Below are 22,174 nucleotides of genomic sequence, written 5' to 3'. Positions count from 1 at the left end.
GTACTTTGAGGAGGATGCATTTTAGGGGGTTGACAGTGCTGGTATCAGCGGTGTTGGAGGCCGGGGTGACGGTCTGGTGATAGTGGAGGCAGGAGAACTGGCCATTGGTCGTGTTTGGCGAGGCCTGTTGGCATTCTCTAAGTCTTCCAGGGCTGAGTGCGAGGAGGGTGGTGGTGTCGTAGCATTGGCTAGTGGGAGGTCGAGGGTTCCTGGTGCTGGCCATGGTTGGGTCTCGGATGGGCGCAGACAAGCTTGCCTTTGGCGCACCTTCGGCGGACCGGCGGCCCGCCCGCTGCGTGCAGCCACCATTATGTAGGGGGGTGGAAGAGAGGAGAGGCTGGGAGGCGGGAGCGGGGGAATTCCAGGGGGAGGGGCCACAGGGGCAGCCGGGGCAGCCGCGGCAAAAGGCGAAAGGAACAGTGTAGGAAGGTGGATATCTGACTATGGTTACCCCCAACTTTTTGCCTAGTGTCTAGCTGGTTTTTCGACTTAGTTGGCCTGAGATCCTGCCATTCAGGATCTCAGCCTGTCTGCTCTCTCTTTAAAATGGACTCCATGTACCCTAGGTACATACACAATTGGTAAGGATCACCTTATTGGCCCCTGTACAGTGTACCCTAGGTACCCAGGGCATAGGTGTACCCTAGGCCTCCCCGGGGCTGCAGCATGTATTATGCCACCCCTGGTCTGGACTTCCAATTTGACACAACTGGCTGATCACTCAGCTGGGGTAAGTTGGTGTATCCACCTCTTACTTAGGTGTAGTCTACCTATACCTAACCTTAAATGGGACACATGTTAACCTATAAGTCACTCCTATGGCAGGCCTTAACAATCCTGGAGGCAGAGTGCTTGGTTTCATGTGAGATGGTTGTGAGAAGTTGGCCTGATGTATGATGTCACTAGTTCTAGTGTACACCTTATATCAGTCCAAATACCCTTATGGTGATTGGTTGTAAAGTCAACCTTATAGACCAGCTATCCTAGTGGTAGCATGGACAAGAGCAGTCTTAGGCTAAACTCTGAATGGCATGTGAAGCCAGCTGTGATACCATATATAATCCCTTGAATACCAAATGAAAGGACACCACAACAGATATATATATAAAATAAAGTGTATTTATTCTAGTCAAACCCTCAGCACTCTTTATGAGATTAGAGGTAAGTACAACACAGTCTTATTTAAGCATACATTAAGTCACACAGGTAAGTAATACAGTTAGGCCCTAGGGGCCACGCAAACCATATACTAAGTAAGTGGTATAAGAACCACTGTCACGGAAATAGAATAGGCCTAGGCCTAGGGAATCGCTGGGGCTACACTACACTAGCGTTAGTTAGGGAGTGGGAGGCCCACGGGATTCGTGTGCAGAGTGGAAACACTCACGCGTAATGCGTAAAAGTCAATAGCAATAGTACAGTTTAGAAAACGGTAGATTTAGGACACTTCCGGAGTAGCTAGGAAGTTGAGACTTGAAAACTAGACACTAGGATAGTCACTATCCTGATGAGCACCGGAGTACCCAAGTTACCTAGCCCACAGGCTGCGGGTGCATAGGGGTGAAGATGCGTCGTTTTCGTCGTCGATTCCTATGGATGCCTGAAAAAAAGATGCTGACAGGCAGTCAGTGAAGAGTGTCCGGTGGATCCCAAGGCTGGGATCAAGAAGAGAGGAAACCTGCAAGCAGAAGGGACAGAGTCAAGGTCACTAGCCAGTGACCACGTGGAACCAGGAAGGAACCAGGCGATGTCGTGAAGATTGCAGGTGAAGGTGAAGCTTGTCGCTGCAGCCAGGAGGACCAGGAAGCGTCGAGGACGACCAGGACCAGGAGGCGAGCTGTCCCACGAAGGCTCTTGCTGTCGGCGGCGTCGAAGTTGGACTAGGACTCACCAAGCCTTGGCAAGCGGAACCCACGAAGAACGGAGGACTTGCTTCTGGTGCAGACCAGGAAGGTCTGGGGTACTTCTTCTTTGCAGAGAAGCGGGAGCCAGTATGGAGGAGCCAAACCAGCGCAGAAGATTTCAGGGTGCGTCGTCACAAAGGCCACTAGCCAGCGGGCAAGCAACCGGACAGACGCGGCAAGCAGGAAAATGCAGAAGGGCCCCACGCAGGACTCGTGGAGTGTGGGGGGCTGATCTTCGGTGCAGATGGTGCTTGGGGTTGGGCTTCTCAATCCCCGGTGCACAACTTCGAGGGTACCTCAGAAGCTGCGCTTTAAGTTACTAGCCACTTTTCCCAGGTAGCCGGTCCCACGTCGCTCGTCGCCTCCACGGATCTCAGCTTTGCTGTGGATGTGGATCAGGGTCGTAGAAGTCTGGAAGTCAAGGCTCTGGTCGGGCTCTGCAGTCGGTTCCTCGTAGAACGTGGGCAAAGCAAAGGGTAGTCTCTTGATGGTGCCTGTTTGCACAGGGTAGCCACTCCTTGGCTACAAGGGAGATTCTTCAGTCTTCTTCTTTCGTCGAATGTCGAAGGTCCAGAGTTTCTGTTCAAGTTTGCAGGTTCAGGATAATCTAAAGTCTTGAGGCCCAACTCCCACTCTTATACTAATCTGGGGGGCTGGGATACCTGCTAGGTCACGCCTTATGGGTGGGACCTGGGAGGGGGTGGTTACACCCACTTCCCTTTGTCCAGTTTCGCGCCAGAGCTGGGGCTGGAGTGCCCCAGCGCCGGTTTGAACTGGACTATGCAAGGAACACCTTGTGTGCCCCAGGCATGTCTCCTTCCTTTCAGCCCACCCTGCCCCAATACACTAAAGGCTGTCTGGGGAGGTGCTAGCACCTCCCCAAGCAGGAAACCTATTGTCCAGGACTCCCTGGCTGGGATCACTCCCAGCAGCAGGAGGTCAGACTTGTGTCTGTGGCAGCAGCATCCATTTTGTGATGCTGAGGCTTTGGTTAGAGATAAACAGCAAAGTAGGATTTTAACATGTCTCTCCCTCTAGAAGGGAGGAATAATATCCTCATCACCAGAAATGGTATGGGGGTATTATTCCAAAGTGTTAGACACCTTACACGACATGTTTTGATAAAGCCAAACCATAGTTACCATAACCGTTTAAGATTATAAGGCACTTTAAGAGTATATGGTAGGCTATATCATAGAACAGCTATAAGGACATGGTTCCGAAAGCTGCAGACAGGCTCAGCTCATGCTAGAGCACCATCTCACATGTTACCAAGCACTCTGCCTCCAGGATTGTTAAGGCCTGCCATAGGAGTGACTGATAGGTACACATGTGTCTATATATAAGGGTAGATATAGGCATACTATATCTAAGCAAGGGGTGATTACACGACCTTGCCCCAGCTGAGTGATCAGCCAGTTGTGTCTGATTGGAAGGCCAGACCAGGGGTGGCATAATACATGCTGCAGTCCCTGGGAGGCCTAGGGTACACCTATGCCCTGGGTACCTAGGGTACACTGTACAGGGTCCAATAAGGTGATCCTTACCAATTGGTTATGTACCTAGGGTACATGGAGTCCATTTTAAAGAGAGAGCAGACAGCCTGAGACCCTGAATGGCAGGATCTCAGGCCAACTAAGTCGAAAAACCAGCTAGACACTAGGCAAAAAGTTGGGGGTAACCATAGTCAGATATCCACCTTCTTACACAACCCCCCCCCCAAACGAAAGGAGATAAGGCTGGCCTCGACAAGGTAAGCCTCTATTGCCTAAGTGGCCATATAAGGAAGAACCAGCACTGGCATGGTTACCCCCTGTCTCATGGTCCACTAAGCAATCCCTCATCCTAAAGGTATCATAGGGTCTCCACCATAGGGAATCTCTACCTTGGGTGTGTCTTTGCAAAGTAAAAGGCTGGTGTTGAGATGGAGTACTGAAGTGAGTGTCCTCAAAGTGAGGCCTCAGCTTCCTCCAATCATCCTCCACCATGGATGCCTTTCTTTCTTTCACTGAGTTGCACTGTGCTCTCAGGGTCAGCCTCTGGCTACCTAAAGCTGGAGGCTGGGTCCCTTTTGTGGGCTTACTGGAGGGACAGGTCAGGTTTGGGGCCCTAAGGTCCCAGGTTTGCCTGTGCCCAACAGAATCCCTCTGGGGGAGGTCCCTAACTACCTGTAAAGGGGATCCCTCAGGAATGTTTTTAACCATCACCTGGCTAGGGCTACTAGTCAGGCAATCCTCATTCTTTTGATGGGGGGGTTCTTGTGGACAGGGGCCCTCTTGGGGTCCACCGGCCTCCCTGACCTCTGCAGCCCTGGGCTGACTGAGGCAGGGTAGAGAGAGGCAGGCTACCTGCACCAGACTGGGTCCCACCTTGGAAGGGGCCACTGACATCAGAGGCTCTGCCAGGCCAGGCCTGGCTACCTCTGGGGCAGTTCCTTCACAAGGGGTGAGGTCAGATCCCTGAGGAGGCTGACCTTTTCCTAATGTCTGGGGAGAGGGAGACTTTTCTTCCTCCCCACTACTCTCTGTTTGTGTGGAGTGTTCCATAGTTTCAGGCTTCACTACACCTATGTCAGTCTGAGTATGGGCTGAGACCAGTACAGCCTTGCCAACCTTTTCAGGGAGGCACTCAGTTTGGGTTTGAGCTGTGACTGTCACAGCTCTGCCAGTCTCTACAGGGAAGTCTGTCTTTTTCTGGGCTGTGGCTACCACTGCCCTTCCAACCTTTTCAGGGAGGAAATCTACTTGGACAGGGGTTGTGGCTGGCACAACCCCACTACCCTTTTGGGAAAGGCCTACCATTTTAGAATGGGTGTCTTGTTCAACTTCAGCCCAAGCTGAGAGTTCTAAGTCATTCCCCAGTAAGCAGTCCACAGGCAAGGTTGGAGACACTGCCACCCTTTTGGGGCCAGTGACACCTCCCCAGCTGAGACATACCTCTGCCATGGGATGACTGTTCTGTTTGCCATCAATGTTAGTTACCTGGTATGAGAAACCAGGCAAAAGCTGCTCAGAGGGAACTAGCCTATGGGCCACCATAGTGATGCTAGCTCCAGTGTCTCTGTAGGCCTCAGCTTTTCTACCATTGATGTAGGGTTCCTGTCTGTACCTACCCAAAGTGTTGGGACAGGCAGTGAAGTTGGCAAACCCCATGCCACCATCACAGACAAGAGTAGCTGCTGTAGGGGAATTGGCTAAGCCAGAGTCCCCCTGTGTTCCCCAAGAAAACCCAACCAAATTTTTGGGGGCACTCCCACCACCTGGGGGATTACTGCTGACAGTAATAGGTGGTGTGACAGGAGTAGTTGGAGGAACAGTTTTGTTTTTAGCCTGTGGGCAACTGCTGTCAGTTTTCCAATGCCCAGGAGTTTTACACACATGGCAGTAAGGCTTTTTAACTGTGGTAGAGGAGGGAGCTTGGGACCCACCACCCTGTGTGGAGTTTTGGGGCCCTGAGGAAGATTTCTCTTTTGCTTTATCCCCACCCTTCTCTTGAGGCTTGGTGGTATCTTTCTTTTGGTCACCACCCTGATTTTTAGGCCTAATCCTGGTCCTGACCCATTTATCTGCCCTCTTTCCCAATTCTTGGGGAGAGGTCAAATCTGAGTCTACCAGGTGTTGATGGAGAAGCTGGTTCTGACAATTACTAAGGATCTGCTCCCTCATAATCAAGTTGTACAATCCTGTATAGTCCTGCACCTTGCTGCCATTTAACCAACCTTCCAAAGCCTTAGTGGCACAATCCACAAAATCAGACCAGTCCTGTGTCTGTGTCTTCTGGGTGTCTCTGAACAACAACCTATATTGCTCAGTGGTTGAGCCAAACCCATCTATCAGAGCACTCTTCAGGACTTTGTAATTGTTTGCATCCTCATCACTGACTGTGAGGAGCTTGTCTCTACCTTTGTCAGAAAAGGAGAGCCACAAGATAGCTGCCCACTGACTCTGGGGAACCTGCTGTACTTTGCAGGCCCTCTCCAAAGCAGTCATCCATTTGTGGATGTCATCCCCATTCTGATATGGGGGGACTATCTTGCTTAGGTTTCTATGGTCATAGGACCTATCCCTATCTCTAGGAATGTTGCTGCCACCAGTGGGTTCTAACCCACTTAACTTTTGTTCTCTAGCCAGAGCAAGCTTCTCTTTGGCAAGGGCAAGTTCTTCCCTCTGAATCCTCAGATTAGCTTCCCTCATTCTGGCTTCATGCTCCTTTCTCTCATGGGAAGTCATTCCCCTGTGAGAGGAAGCATTAGAGATGTTAGAGACATGGGAGTGGATGGATTCCCTTGAAGGGGATCTGTCCCTCCTGCTTCTCTGTGTAAGCCTACTTGGGGGTCTGTAAGGGGGGACCCCATGCAAACTCCCATGTAAGCTTAGGTTAGCCTGGCTAAGTCTTCCTACTTGGCCCTGGCTGTCTACCTCTTCATCTGAAGTCTCCTCTGACTCCTCTGTGGTGGGTAGACCCTCCTCTGTACCTAGGGTACCTGCCTGAGATGCCCTAAGAGTATCATACTCCTCTAGGAGTTGTCTTAACTGAAGGAGGGTAGGGTTTGCACCCTGTTTTATTCCTCTGGAGGTACACAAGTGTCTCATCTCCTGGAATGTTAAGGTATCATATCTAGAGGGGGTCTTTTGCAGACCTGATCCTCCTGAGGGAGCATCTACTTGATCTCCTCTCAGAGACATGATCTAGTGAGGGTGTGGTGTGTACACCTACCTACACTAGTTGTATCTACTAAACCTCTCTAGTAGTTGTAGTCAGGGTGTGTTACTCCCTTCAGCCTACAACTACAAAGTCCAGTAGGACTTAAGTATTATAATCTATGTTATATGTACCTAGACAATATCTGTGTGATCTTTCAATTTAGTATCTCAAGATTACAATGGTATTACAACAACAAGCTCAGATCCCACCGCTGCCACCAATGTGAGAAGTTGGCCTGATGTATGATGTCACTAGTTCTAGTGTACACCTTATATCAGTCCAAATACCCTTATGGTGATTGGTTGTAAAGTCAACCTTATAGACCAGCTATCCTAGTGGTAGCATGGACAAGAGCAGTCTTAGGCTAAACTCTGAATGGCATGTGAAGCCAGCTGTGATACCATATATAATCCCTTGAATACCAAATGAAAGGACACCACAAAGGATATATATATAAAATAAAGTGTATTTATTCTAGTCAAACCCTCAGCACTCTTTATGAGATTAGAGGTAAGTACAACACAGTCTTATTTAAGCATACATTAAGTCACACAGGTAAGTAATACAGTTAGGCCCTAGGGGCCACGCAAACCATATACTAAGTAAGTGGTATAAGAACCACTGTCACGGAAATATAATAGGCCTAGGCCTAGGGAATCGCTGGGGCTACACTACACTAGTGTTAGTTAGGGAGTGGGAGGCCCACGGGATTCGTGTGCAGAGTGGAAACACTCACGCGTAATGCGTAAAAGTCAATAGCAATAGTACAGTTTAGAAAACGGTAGATTTAGGACACTTCCGGAGTAGCTAGGAAGTTGAGACTTGAAAACTAGACAATAGGATAGTCACTATCCTGATGAGCACCGGAGTACCCAAGTTACCTAGCCCACAGGCTGCGGGTGCATAGGGGTGAAGATGCGTCGTTTTCGTCGTCGACTCCTATGGATGCCTGAAAAAAAGATGCTGACAGGCAGTCAGTGAAGAGTGTCCGGTGGATCCCAAGGCTGGGATCAAGAAGAGAGGAAACCTGCAAGCAGAAGGGACAGAGTCAAGGTCACTAGCCAGTGACCACGTGGAACCAGGAAGGAACCAGGCGATGTCGTGAAGATTGCAGGTGAAGGTGAAGCTTGTCGCTGCAGCCAGGAGGACCAGGAAGCGTCGAGGACGACCAGGACCAGGAGGCGAGCTGTCCCACAAAGGCTCTTGCTGTCGGCGGCGTCGAAGTTGGACTAGGACTCACCAAGCCTTGGCAAGCGGAACCCACGAAGAACGGAGGACTTGCTTCTGGTGCAGACCAGGAAGGTCTGGGGTGCTTCTTCTTTGCAGAGAAGCGGGAGCCAGTCTGGAGGAGCCAAACCAGCGCAGAAGATTTCAGGGTGCATCGTCACAAAGGCCACTAGCCAGCGGGCAAGCAACCGGGCAGACGCGGCAAGCAGGAAAATGCAGAAGGGCCCCACGCAGGACTCGTGGAGTGTGGGGGGCTGATCTTCGGTGCAGATGGTGCTTGGGGTTGGGGCCTCTCAATCCCCGGTGCACAACTTCGAGGGTACCTCAGAAGCTGCGCTTTAAGTTACTAGCCACTTTTCCCAGGTAGCCGGTCCCGCGTCGCTCGTCGCCTCCACGGATCTCAGCTTTGCTGTGGATGTGGATCAGGGTCGTAGAAGTCTGGAAGTCAAGGCTCTGGTCGGGCTCTGCAGTCGGTTCCTCGTAGAACGTGGGCAAAGCAAAGGGTAGTCTCTTGATGATGCCTGTTTGCACAGGGTAGCCACTCCTTGGCTACAAGGGAGATTCTTCAGTCTTCTTCTTTCGTCGAATGTCGAAGGTCCAGAGTTTCTGTTCAAGTTTGCAGGTTCAGGATAATCTAAAGTCTTGAGGCCCAACTCCCACTCTTATACTAATCTGGGGGGCTGGGATACCTGCTAGGTCACGCCTTATGGGTGGGACCTGGGAGGGGGTGGTTACACCCACTTCCCTTTGTCCAGTTTCGCGCCAGAGCTGGGGCTGGAGTGCCCTAGCGCCGGTTTGAACTGGACTATGCAAGGAACACCTTGTGTGCCCCAGGCATGTCTCATTCCTTTCAGCCCACCCTGCCCCAATACACTAAAGGCTGTCTGGGGAGGTGCTAGCACCTCCCCAAGCAGGAAACCTATTGTCCAGGCCTCCCTGGCTGGGATCACTCCCAGCAGCAGGAGGTCAGACTTGTGTCTGTGGCAGCAGCATCCATTTTGTGATGCTGAGGCTTTGGTTAGAGATAAACAGCAAAGTAGGATTTTAACATGTCTCTCCCTCTAGAAGGGAGGAATAATATCCTCATCACCAGAAATGGTATGGGGTATTATTCCAAAGTGTTAGACACCTTACACGACATGTTTTGATAAAGCCAAACCATAGTTACCATAACCGTTTAAGATTATAAGGCACTTTAAGAGTATATGGTAGGCTATATCATAGAACAGCTATAAGGACATGGTTCCGAAAGCTGCAGACAGGCTCAGCTCATGCTAGAGCACCATCTCACATGTTACCAAGCACTCTGCCTCCAGGATTGTTAAGGCCTGCCATAGGAGTGACTGATAGGTACACATGTGTCTATATATAAGGGTAGATATAGGCATACTATATCTAAGCAAGGGGTGATTACACGACCTTGCCCCAGCTGAGTGATCAGCCAGTTGTGTCTGATTGGAAGGCCAGACCAGGGGTGGCATAATACATGCTGCAGTCCCTGGGAGGCCTAGGGTACACCTATACCCTGGGTACCTAGGGTACACTGTACAGGGTCCAATAAGGTGATCCTTACCAATTGGTTATGTACCTAGGGTACATGGAGTCCATTTTAAAGAGAGAGCAGACAGCCTGAGACCCTGAATGGCAGGATCTCAGGCCAACTAAGTCGAAAAACCAGCTAGACACTAGGCAAAAAGTTGGGGGTAACCATAGTCAGATATCCACCTTCCTACAATGGTGCTCTGGCATGAGCTGAGCCTGTCTGCAGTGGTCGGAACAACTTCCTTCTACCGTTTCCAGATATCTCCATACCATATACTCTTAAGTGCATTATGAACCTCGCGGTTAAATGCTATCTTTGGTTTGGCTTTATCAAAACATGTTGAGTAAGGTGTCATACGAATTGGAATACTAACCCCTCGCCAATTCTGGCGACGGGGTTAGCATTCCACCCTTCTAGAGGGACACGACATGTACAGAACCTGAAACCCGGGTAAAATCAGACATAGCCTCAGCTCCACAAAATGGACGCTGCCACCACCGACACAAGTCTGCCCTCCTGCTGCTGGGAGTCCTTCCAGCTTGGGAGACGTGGACAAAGGGTTTCCTGCCAGGGGAGGTGCGAGCACCACCCCAGACAGGATTTTGTGTATTGGTCTGGTAGGGCTTAAATAGAATCAGACATGCCTGAGGCTCACAAGGAGCCTTGGTGCATATGCCAGTTCAAACCGGTCCTGGGGCCCACCAGCCCCAGACCTGGGGCGAGCTGGACAAAGGATTGGGGGTGTAACCACCCCCCTTCCTGGTGCCACCCTTAGGGAGGGACCTAGCAGGTAGTCCGGCCCCTAGAATCCACATTTACGCACCCATTGAAAACCTATGGGAGCCCGCGTGTAACTCTCCTCACTGCACACGCGACCCGTGGACCTCCTGGTCACTAACTAAAGTTAGCTCCTTGTAGGCCCAGCGATTCTAGAGGCCCTAGGCCTTCTCCCTTTCCTGTTCATGGTACTTATACCACTATTTTAGTATATGGTTTGAGCGGCCACCAGGGCCTATCCATATGAAGTGCAACTTCTGTATATTGTGATACTTTCTTGTTTAACGATTTGTGCTCCTGTGCTCCTAAAGAGTCTAGGGGATACTTTGAGTAATAAATACATATATATTTTGAATATATATCTGTGTGGTGTTCTTTCATTGGTATAAATGGGGGTTACATATGGTAAAACAGCTTGCTTTACATGCCTAAACGAGTTTAGCCTGAAAGACTGCTTAGCCTACGCTACCACTAGGGCAGCTAGTCCGAAAAGGTTGACTTACAACCACACCATAAGGGTTGCTTGGCATGGTACAAGGTGGTCACTTTAATTAGTGAACATCATATACCAGGCCAACTTCTCACATTGGTGAGCAGCGGTTGGGATTTGAGCTTGCTGTTGTTTTACCTCTGTAATCTCTTTGTTACCAATTGAAAGATCATACAGGTACCTTTAGGTGCATATAAAACAAGTTAGTTATATACTTAAGTTTTACTGAACTTAGTTGTTGTAGAGCAAAGGGAGTAGCACACCCTGACTACAACTACTGGATAGGTTTAGTAGGAAAACACAAGTGTAGGTAGTTGCAACACATCCACCCACACTTAAGAGCAATGGCTGGGGCAGAGGGGTCCAACGTACCCATCTGTCGAGAGTGACCCCCAGAGGGCACCATCCATCTTTGCTACCCTAAACCAGAATGAGCTCAGGCAGTTGGCTAATTCCAGGGGCCTGAAACAGCCCAGGAACCCTACCTCTGCTGAACTCAGGGAACTCTTGCAAACTGATGAAGATCAGAGAGCTCTCAAGAAAGCCTCCCAGTTAGGCCCCTTAGGGACTGGAGCAGGAGGCCCTCCTTCTGAAGATGCTACTGAAGCACCCCTTCATAACAGTCGCCCCTTAGTTGAGAATCAGACTACAGATGATGAGGATCAGCGTAGGGACAAGGATGACAAGGGGGATGAGTCTGATAGTAGTAGTAATTCTGATGGGAGAAATAGCCCAGTGCCAAGTGTTATACTTGGCTCAGCGAACTTAAGGCTATTTGGGAATGACAATGAGTTCCCCCCATTGAATCTCCCTAGTGGACTTAACCAGGGGTTTGGGAGACAGAGGAATCACTCAGGTGACTCTAATGCCTCTCATGCCTCTAGAGGCTCTCAGGGTCATTCCAGAAGAAGGATGACCAGCCCTCAGAGGAGGGAGCATGAGGCCAGAATGCAGGAAGCCCTGCTGAGGATCAGGAAACAGGAGCTAGAAGTAGCCCTGATGGAAGAGAAACTGAGCAAGGCTAGGCAACCTAGAGAGAGTGGGTCTATACCCACTGGTGGCAGCATTGTCTCTAAGGACAAAGATAGGGTCTTTGATAATAGGAACCTGTCCAAGGTTGTGCCCTCCTACAAAAGTGGGGATGATATCCACAAGTGGATGACTGCTCTTGAGAGAGCCTGCAAAGTACAGCAGGTTCCTGAGGACCAGTGGGCAGCAATCTTATGGCTCTCCTTTGAAGGTAGAGGCAGAGATAGACTCCTCACTGTTAGAGAGGCGGATGTCAGAAACTACAGAGCCCTGAAGAGTGTCCTGGTTGATGGGTTAGGCTTAACCACTGAACAGTACAGGTTAATGTTCAGAGATACCCAGAAGACACAGACGCAGGACTGGTCTGAATATATTGAATGTGCCACTAACGCTTTGGAGGGTTGGTTGCTGGGATGTAAGGTTTCAGATTATACAGGATTGTACAATTTGATGATGAGAGAACAGATTTTAAGTAACTGTCAAAACCAGCTTCTTCATCAACACCTGGTAGACTCAGATTTGACCTCTCCCCAAGAATTGGGAAAGATGGCAGATAAATGGGTCAGGACCAGGATCAGGCCTAAAAATCAGGGTAGTGACCAAAAGAAAGATACCACCAAACCTCGAGAGAAGGGTGGGGATAAAACAAAAGAGAAATCTTCCTCAGGGCCCCAAAACTCCACACAGGGTGGTGGGTCCCAAGCTCCCTCCTCTACCACAGGTAAAAAGCCTTACTGCCATGAAGGTAAAATTCCTGGGCATTGGAAAACTGACAGCAGTTGCCCAAAGGCTAAAAACAAAACTGTTCCTCCAATTACTCCTGTCACACCACCTATTACTGTCAGCAGTAATCCCCCAGGTGGTGGGAGTGCCCCCAGAAATTTGGGTGGGTTTTCTTGGGGAACACAGGGGGATCCTGGCTTAGCCAATTCCCCTACAGCAACTACTCTTGTCTGTGATGGTGGCATGGGGTTTGCCAACTTCACTGCCTGTCCCAACACTTTGGGTAGATACAGACAGGAGCCCTACATCAATGGTAAAAAAGCTGAGGCCTACAGAGACACTGGAGCTAGCATCACTATGGTGGCCCATAGGCTAGTTCCCTCTGAGCAGCTTTTGCCTGGTTTCTCCTACCAGGTAACTAACATTGATGGCAAACAGAACAGTCATCCCATGGCAGAGGTATGTCTCAGCTGGGGAGGTGTCACTGGCCCTAAAAGGGTGGCAGTGTCCCCAACCTTGCCTCTAGACTGCTTACTGGGGAATGACTTAGAACTCTCAGCTTGGGCTGGAGTTGAACAAAACACCCATTCTAAAATGGTAGGCCTTTCACAAAAGGGTAGTGGGGTTGTGCCAGCCACAACCCCTGTCCAAGTAGATTTCCTCCCTGAAAAGGTTGGAAGGGCAGTGGTAGCCACAGCCCAGGCAAAGACAGACTTCCCTGTAGAGACTGGCAGAGCTGTGACAGTCACAGCTCAAACCCAAACTGAGTGCCCCCCTGAAAAGGTTGGCAGGACTGTAATGGTCTCAGTCCATACTCAGACTGACATAGGTGTAGTGAAGCCTGAAACTATGGATCACTCCACACAAACAGAGAGTAGTGGGGAGGAAGAAAAGTCTCCCTCTCCCCAGACATTAGGAAGAGGTCAGCCTCCCCAGGGATCTGACCCCACCCCTTGTGAAGGAACTGCCCCAGAGGTAGCCAGGCCTGGCCTGGCAGAGCCTCTGATGTCAGTGGACCTTTCCAAGGTGGGATCCAGTCTGGTGCAGGTAGCCTGCCTCTCTCTACCCTGTCTCAGTCAGCCCAGGGCTGCAGAGGTCAGGGAGGCCATTGGCCCCCAAGAGGGCCCCTGTCCACAAGAACCCAACCATCAAAAGAATGAGGATTGCCTGGCTAGTAGCCCTAGCCAGGTGATGGTTAAACACATTCCTGAGGGATCCCCTTTACAGGTAGTTAGGGACCTCCCCCAGAGGGATTCTGTTGGGCACAGGCAAACATGGGACCTTAGGGCCCCAAACCTGACCTGTCCCTCCAGTAAGCCCACAAAAGGGACCCAGCCTCCAGCTTTAGGTAGCCAGAGGCTGACCCTGAGAGCACAGTGCAACTCAGCTAAAGAAAGAAAGGCATCCATGGTGGAGGATGATTGGAGGAAGCGGAGGCCTCACTTTGAGGACACTCACTTCATTACTCCATCTCAACACCAGCCTTTTACTTTGCAAAGACACACCAAAGGTAGAGATTCCTATGGTGGAGACCCTATGATACCTTTAGGGTGAGGGATTGCTTAGTGGACCATGAGACAGGGGGTAACAATGCCAGTGCTGGTTCTTCCTTATATGGCCACTTAGGCAATATAGGCTTACCTGGTCAAGGTCAGCCTTATCTCCCTTCGTTTGGGGGGGGGGGGGTTGTGTAGGAATGTGGATATCTGGCTATGGTTATCCCCAACTTTTTGCCTAGTGTCTAGCTGGTTTTTCGACTTAGTTGGCCTGAGATCCTGCCATTCAGGATCTCAGCCTGTCTGCTCTCTCTTTAAAATGGACTCCATGTACCCAAGGTACATACACAATTGGTAAGGATCACCTTATTGGACCCTGTACAGTGTACCCTAGGTACCCAGGGCATAGGTGTACCCTAGGCCTACCCTAGGCTGCAGCATGTATTATGCCACCCCTGGTCTGGCCTTCCAATTTGACACAACTGGCTGATCACTCAGCTGGGGTAAGTTGGTGTATCCACCTCTTACTTAGGTGTAGTCTACCTATACCTAACCTTAAATGGGACACATGTTAACCTATAAGTCACTCCTATGGCAGGCCTTAACAATCCTGGAGGCAGAGTGCTTGGTTTCATGTGAGATGGTGCTCTGGCATGAGCTGAGCCTGTCTGCAGTGGTCGGAACAACTTCCTTCTACCGTTTCCAGATATCGCCATACCATATACTCTTAAGTGCATTATGAACCTCGCGGTTAAATGCTATCTTTGGTTTGGCTTTATCAAAACATGTCGAGTAAGGTGTCATACGAATTGGAATACTAACCCCTCGCCAATTCTGGCGACGGGGTTAGCATTCCACCCTTCTAGAGGGACACGACATGTACAGAACCTGAAACCCGGGTAAAATCAGACATAGCCTCAGCTCCACAAATTGGACGCTGCCACCACCGACACAAGTCTGCCCTCCTGCTGCTGGGAGTCCTTCCAGCCTGGGAGACGTGGACAAAGGGTTTCCTGCCAGGAGAGGTGCGAGCACCACCCCAGACAGGATTTTGTGTATTGGTCAGGTAGGGCTTGAATAGAATCAGACATGCCTGAGGCTCACAAGGAGCCTCGGTGCATATGCCGGTCCTGGGGCACACCAGCCCCAGACCTGAGGCGAGCTGGACAAAGGATTGGGGGTGTAACCACCCCCCTTCCTGGTCCCACCCTTAGGGAGGGACCTAGCAGGTAGTCCGGCCCCTAGAATCCACTTAAAGGTAGGAGCTGTGTCTTAAGACTTCAGACATCCTGGAATCAACTTGAAACTAAGAAGAAGACGGGAACTTCGACGTTCTGCTGCACAGAAGACTGAAGGAAATCTCCCCTATGGTCAGGGAGTGACCATCTTGCTAACGCAAGCACCATCCAGCAAATCGACGTCTGCTTTGCCGCGCCTCCCGCTGGAGCCCAAGCCCAGAGACCGACAAGCACTGGACCTCCAGACCTCTCACTGCCCGATCCACAGTCCCTGCAAAGAAGGAACCCGTGGAGGCACCGAGACACGTGGAGCCAGCCATCTTGGAAGACACTCAACAAGCTGCAAGCGCGACAACAGAAACTCCCTCCGAGTTGTGCTTTGGGTCCTGAGAAGCCCAACATCCGAGCAGCATCTGCACCAAAGGTGAGCCCTCCAGCATCTCCACGATCTGCATGGGGCCCCTCTGCACTTTGCGACTCGACGCGCCTACCCGGTCCCTGGCCCGTTGGCTAGTGGCCATCTTGGCGAACCTTTTTGAAAACTATGATGCTGGTCTGGTTGCTCCAGACTGGCCCCTGCTTCCCTCCAAAGGAGCAGCCCCTCTGACCTTGCTGGTCAGAGTTAACAGCTTTCTTCAATTCCTGCAACTCCTGCTTTTGCCAAGGCTTGTTTGCTTCTTCTGAGTCACCGACACCGCCGACAGCGAGAGCCTGCGTGGGACAGCTCATGAACCGACTCCTGGACGTCGTCGACCTTCAGGGACCACGTGGCTGCAGAGACAAGCTACACCTCTTCGCCTGTTTGCACCCGACATCGCCTGGTACCTACCTGGTGCCACGCCGGTCACAGGCTAGTGACTGTGAACACTGTCTCCTCTGCTTACAGGTCTTCTACACTTCCGATCCATCCTTGGATCCACCGTATCTCTTCTGGACCGACCGCCTGCAGCATCTTTGTCGTCGGGCTCCATTGAACAGATAGACGAAACCCGACGCACTTCGAGCCCTATGCACCCGCTTCCTGTGGGTGAGGTAAAGCTGGCACTCCGGTGCACAAGTGTAGAGTAACATCTCTAATGTCTAGGTTTGAAGTCTTGATTTCGTAGTTCAACCAGAAGACCCTTCTAGCAGTAACTTTTGAACATTTACGCACCCATTGAAAACCTATGGGAGCCCGCGTGTAACTCTCCTCACTGCACACGCGAGCCGTGAACCTCCTGGTCACTAACTAAAGTTAGCTCTTTGTAGGCCCAGCGATTCTAGAGGCCCTAGACCTTCTCCCTTTCCTGTTCGTGGTACTTATACCACTATTTTAGTATATGGTTTGAGCGGCCACCAGGGCCTATCCATATGAAGTGCAACTTCTGTATATTGTGATACTTTCTTGTTTAACGATTTGTGCTCCTATGCTCATAAAGAGTCTAGGGGATACTTTGAGTAATAAATACATATATATTTTGAATATATATCTGTGTGGTGTCCTTTCATTGGTATAAATGGGGGTTACATATGGTAAAACAGCTTGCTTTACATGCCTAAACGAGTTTAGCCTGAAAGACTGCTTAGCCTACGCTACCACTAGGGCAGCTAGTCCGAAAAGGTTGACTTACAACCACACCATAAGGGTTGCTTGGCATGGTACAAGGTGGTCACTTTAATTAGTGAACATCATATACCAGGCCAACTTCTCACAAACAGGCAGGCATGAGAAAATGCAAACAGTGGTGGAATTAGAGGAAGACACAGATGGGCACAATAACAGTGGCACAACAGGGAAAAATTAAGAAAAAAAACGGCTGAGAAAGGTTACGGTGGTTGCAGTAAGTCTGGTCCCAGTTGGAGCGGGCAACAGGCACAGGAGCGGGCAGCAGCCTCGAACCTCCCATGGAGGAGGTTTGGGTCTGGAGGCTAGAGACTGCACAGCGGAGCTGCGGGTAGAGAGTGGACCTAGACCGAGGGTCGGAGGTCTTCCTCGCACTCCCCTACAGCAGCCGCCATCAAGTAGGGGAGGTGGGAGGGAGGAGAGGCTGGGAGGCAGGAGCGGGGGAATTCCGGGGGGTAATTCTGGTGGGAATTCCAGGGGTTCGGGGCCGCAGGGGCAGCAGCAGTAAAAGGCGAAAGGAACAGGCAGGCACAAGAAAATAAAAACAGTGGTGGAATTAGAGCAAGACACAGATGGGCACAATAACAGTGGCACAACAGGGAAAAAATTAAGAAACAAAACGACTGAGAAAGGTTACGGTGGTTGCAGGCAGTCTGGTCCCAGTTGGAGCAAGGCAGCAGGCGCAGGAGTGGACAGCAGCCTCGAACCTCCCAAGGAGGAGGTCGGGGTCTGGAGGAAAGAAACAGCGCAGCGGAGCTGCGGGGAGAGAGTTGACCTAGACTGAGGGTCGGTCTAGGTCCACTTTCAGAGGAGAGCAAGTCAGAGGAGAGCAAGAACTCTTATGCCTTGGAAGAGAAGAAATTGACCTTGGCACATGAGCTGAGAATGAGAGAGCTTGATGAGGACCTCAGAAGGCTTGAGGCCATGAGTGTCTTAGCTAAGAAAAGGAAAATGTGTGCAGCTCATGAAGCGAGCTTGACTGGGCTGGAGGTGGAGTTCAACTCAGATGGTGGCAGCAGAAATGTAGTGTCTAGTGCTGAGGGAGAAGTACACACACCCAGAGATGTGGCGCCTGACTTGAAAGAGGGGGGGGTTTCAAACACCAAGGGGTTCAGGGTTATGAGGTAGCTCCAGTGGTGCGCAGTGTTCATGAGGTGGATTGGGGAACTGGCACAGGGGTTCATATTACTAGTGGTGGGAGGGACACTCTGCTGACTCTAGATGAGAGGTGCAAGGAGAGGGGTTCCTCCATGAGAGAAGCCTTGGTATGTGAGTATGGAGACCACCCAGAAGAGTGTGGGTTGAGTGGCAGAAACAGTCAGACACTGTCTTGCCAGTCTCAGGAGGGTGATGTGAGGTACTTGTGTGAGGCACTAGATGGTGAGGCAAAGAGTAGCTTGGTCAACACGTGTGTGGGGCTGTGATTCAATTGTTGGAGAGCTTTTGGAGTGATCCTGAAGGGGGTGGCTCAGGTTTACCCCTACCAAGTGAGGTAGGGGAGGTTTGTGGTAGCCCAGATAGGTCTCAGTGTAGTGGGAGAGGTGTAGGATCCCACGTCCTGTCTCAGAAGAGGAGTTGGAGTGGGTTGTGTCCCAAGCTGTCCGAAACCCAGTCCCAGTGCCTGGTTGGTTTCATGAGTGAACAATAGGAGGGGGCCTAGTCTGTACTGGTAGACCCTCCCCTGATGGGGATCCCAAAGTGTCAGGTGAATTGGAGGGGACTGCTGTAATAAGCATCCCACCAGTTCTGGTGTCTGGCAGCACTGCTCCAGTTGGGAGGGTGCATGAGTCCAGAGAATTGGGGGAGGGGGGACACAGTCCCCAGTGAAAGGACCAGTGAGTCAGGGGTTGTCAGCTCTAAGGTCAGAGCACCCAAGGACTGACCCTGGTGAGGCCACTTCTGGCCTGGGGGGTCTTCACGCTCTGTCAGGTGGACAGGAGGCTGGAGACCTGCGCCAGGTAGACTCTCGCACAGCTCATGAGGAGTGTGTTTCCCTCGAGGGGGTTGGTGTACTCCCCTGGAAGTCCTGGGTTGCCAGGCACAGATCCAGCCTAAGGGTACAGACCCTGGACTGGAGGCCCAGGTTCAGAGTGTCCTCCCTGACCTGGAGGAAGGGGCAAGTGCTAACAGTGCTCCTACCAGTTTGTCTTCTGGGGGTGACGCTCCAGGTTGAAGTGTGCAGTGTCCCAGGGAGGAGGACCGTGTGTGGGAGAACCCACCCCAGTCCTATGTACAGACCCTGGACTGGTGTACCAGTTGCAGGATAGCACCCCAGAACTGGTGGGAGATTTGTACAGAACCCCTGCCACAGGTGCCCTGACAATTTTGGAATCGAGGTGTACTGCTCCCGGTGGGGGGTGCAGAGCCCCGAGGAGGGGGACAGGGTGTGGGAGAGCCCACCCCAGTCTCCTGTCCAGCCGGAGGGTACAGACTCTGAGCTGGTGGGCCATACCTGACTTGGCAAGAGGGAGAGTGGACAAAGGGTGCCAGGCACCTGGGGCTACCGCCGCCCACTCTCTGACACCACAGAGGATAGGAAGGCCTGAAAGCCATGAGGCCTGGCTCTTATCACTGACAGTTGTCAGTGGCCACTGTGGCTTGCTGTCCTCGTGGACAGAGTTGCCCCTGGGGGGTGACAAGAGTCACACCCTGGGGGTAGGCTGGGCCACACCACTGTGTTAGTCATGTGGGTACTGTCTGCCTGTTGGGACACATCTGTGAGCAAAGTAAGTGTAGGCTCTGTACAAATTGGTGTCCACAGGTGAGGAGAAGGGTTCCCCATGGGTCAGCTTAGTGGGCCCTGAGAGTATGGATAGAGGGATCCAACTGGATTCAGGAAGGCATAGAACGGGAATAGACCCCTGTTGTTGCGGGCCAGGTTTCATGTTCTATCGCCCAAGCAGGGAAGCCCATCGAGGTATGGATTGGTCTATCCAGGCTTTAGGCTGGAAGGGATTGTGTTGGACTTGGCCCTTTTTGCAGGATTATACCCAAACTTTTGGCTACTTCCTCCTGTTTTTACTGAACTATGTTTGTTGGCTTTAGAACTCTGGGCACTTTACCACTGCTAATCAGTGCTAAAGTGCATATGCTTTCTGTGTAAATTGTGAACATGGCTGGTTATCAATGATTGGCATATTGATTTACTGGTAAGCCCCTAGTAAAGTGTACTGTGTGTGCCAGGGCCTGTAAATCAAATGCTACTAGTGGGCTTGCAGCACTGATTTTGCTACCCACATGAGTAGTCCCTGTTGTCTGTGCGCAGTTTAACTGCCATGTCAAAGCAGAACTTCCAATATTTCATAATTCTTTTTAGTTGCTTCTAGCAAGTTCAATTCTAAAATTATTTTTCTAATTTATCAATTTCTTGTATCTTAGCTACCTTCCTCTTAGTATTTTCTATAAAAATAGTTTGACTCTACGGGTATTATGAGTGGTTGTGGAAGGTTCCTTATACAGTATGGGACAATTACATTTTTGGTATTATATAATCTACTTATCTTTTATTAATGAGGAAGAACCTATTGAAACAAATAATTGTTGAGTGATGGTAAGATATGTGAAGTGGAATAACGTGAATATGTGTTGATAAGATTAACCCTGGGTGGTGAACTCTGCTCCGCTCGCGGAGTTTCCTGCACTCCGGATTACACAGAGATCGCGGAGTTCCCGAAAACTCTGCTTTATTTTATTTTTGCCGAGTTTTTTTCCCTCGCTCGCGTTCGTCAACGTCAAGTTGGCGACCGCGAGCAAGGAAAATCAACCTCCCAGCGAGATTCGTCTTCGTTCGCGATCGTCAACATCAAGTTGGCGAGCGCGAGCGTGGTTAATCAACATCCTGGCAAGATTTCTCAACGCGGGGGGTCAGGTTTCTCATTGCGAAAGGCAGCATATGCTCGCGAAAGCTCGCGTTGAGAAACTTCCCGTTCGCGTTGAGAAAGCTGCCGCTCGAGTAAAAATCTACTCGAGCGGCAGAAAAGGAAAGCAGGGACCGCTTGCACTGTGCATGGTGCTGTTCGCAATGATTGCACAGTGCGGACAAGCATCCAGCACTGTGCAAACACGCGAACGGCATTTTTCTATCATACTCCGCCGCTCGCGTAGCTCTGAGTAGTGCGGCTGAGTTTTTTTTGCACTTCGCGTAGTGCTGTGTAGTGCAAATCCGCGAACTCCGCCCAGGGTTAGATAAGGTTAGGCAAAATTTAGCAATCCCAGGTGAACACACAGGTTTATCGTAGTGAATGATTGATCTTGGGACATGATGAATTTCGCTCTAAAAAGACATGCATGTTTTGGGTAATTGGATTACTTCTTGGATCCGACTTGGCCAACATTTTTTTTAATGTATTTTATTAACTGTTTTAATAGGTAATTTGCTTTTACTGTAATGATTTTAATTGCACAATGATAAAACTTCAGTTTGTATTAAAAACTATTTTAATAAATAGGATTTACCCCCCTCCCCCAGTTCCACCAAGATGAGCCTTCCCCAGAGTTTGTGATCATGGCCGTGTGGCCTTATTCATAGTCCAGAATCCCGCAATGTTCTATGACAAATGGGTAGCATTACAAGGCTGTGCTCAATAAAGACACCCTCAGCTACCTTCCGCTGGATTTACGGTGCTCTGCACCAAAGTTTTATTGTGTTCGCTGGCAGCTTTTAAGGCAGACCAGATGTAGTGGATGAATTTCCCCAGTCTTGCTAGGGTCATCGTGCTGGAAGTAGAAAAGCACATGGCTGTCGCTTTGCCGCAAGATTTTATTCCGTTGGTGATACAAATTGGGCGCAGAAGACGCCGACGTTAGTCGATGAAATTGGGGCAACAGCATAGGAGGTGCAGCCATGATTCCCTCTTTTTTGGGGCACAGTCTACAGTTTGTGGCTTCCCCCCTTCGGGCCCATGCAGGGTTGAAATCCGCAATTCCTAGAGTGATTCATCTCAGAGAGAATTTTACTTCTGGTCAATGGAGTGAGAGCTTCGCTTAGGTAAGGCTATGCTTTGCCTGCCGTATAAGAGCTGTTCAGCTGATCTAGGTGTGGGCTTCCATGGAGAGATTTGCGGTCGAGATCGAATGAGGTTTCGCGCACTTGTTTGTTTATGGCTCTTTTCCAGACATTCAGAGGGATATCCGGCCGCGAAATGCTCTCTTCCACAATCGTCAATGTTTTGATCGCTTTTTCAAGGCTGATGTGCCAGGTCGTCCATGGCGCTTCAAAGAGACTTTGACTTGGCCAACAAACAATTATATATTTTCCGGCAATATTTAAGTTTTTATGAGCAGAATTAGACACCTCTTTTTTTACCTTTGCGGATGACATTATGTGGGTGCACGATGTGTGGTAATTAGGTTTTAATTTTTTGATCTAGTGTTGGGCACATAATATGACTTTATAACGAAATTAGGACATTGTGGTAACATGACTTAGTATGGGATAGTG

This window comes from Triturus cristatus, chromosome 5_1 (assembly GCF_964204655.1).
Source record: "Triturus cristatus chromosome 5_1, aTriCri1.1, whole genome shotgun sequence".
In the NCBI taxonomy this organism is placed as follows: Eukaryota; Metazoa; Chordata; class Amphibia; order Caudata; family Salamandridae; genus Triturus; species Triturus cristatus.
The sequence above is the reverse complement of the archived record's forward strand: the minus strand, read 5'-3'. Positions refer to the sequence as shown.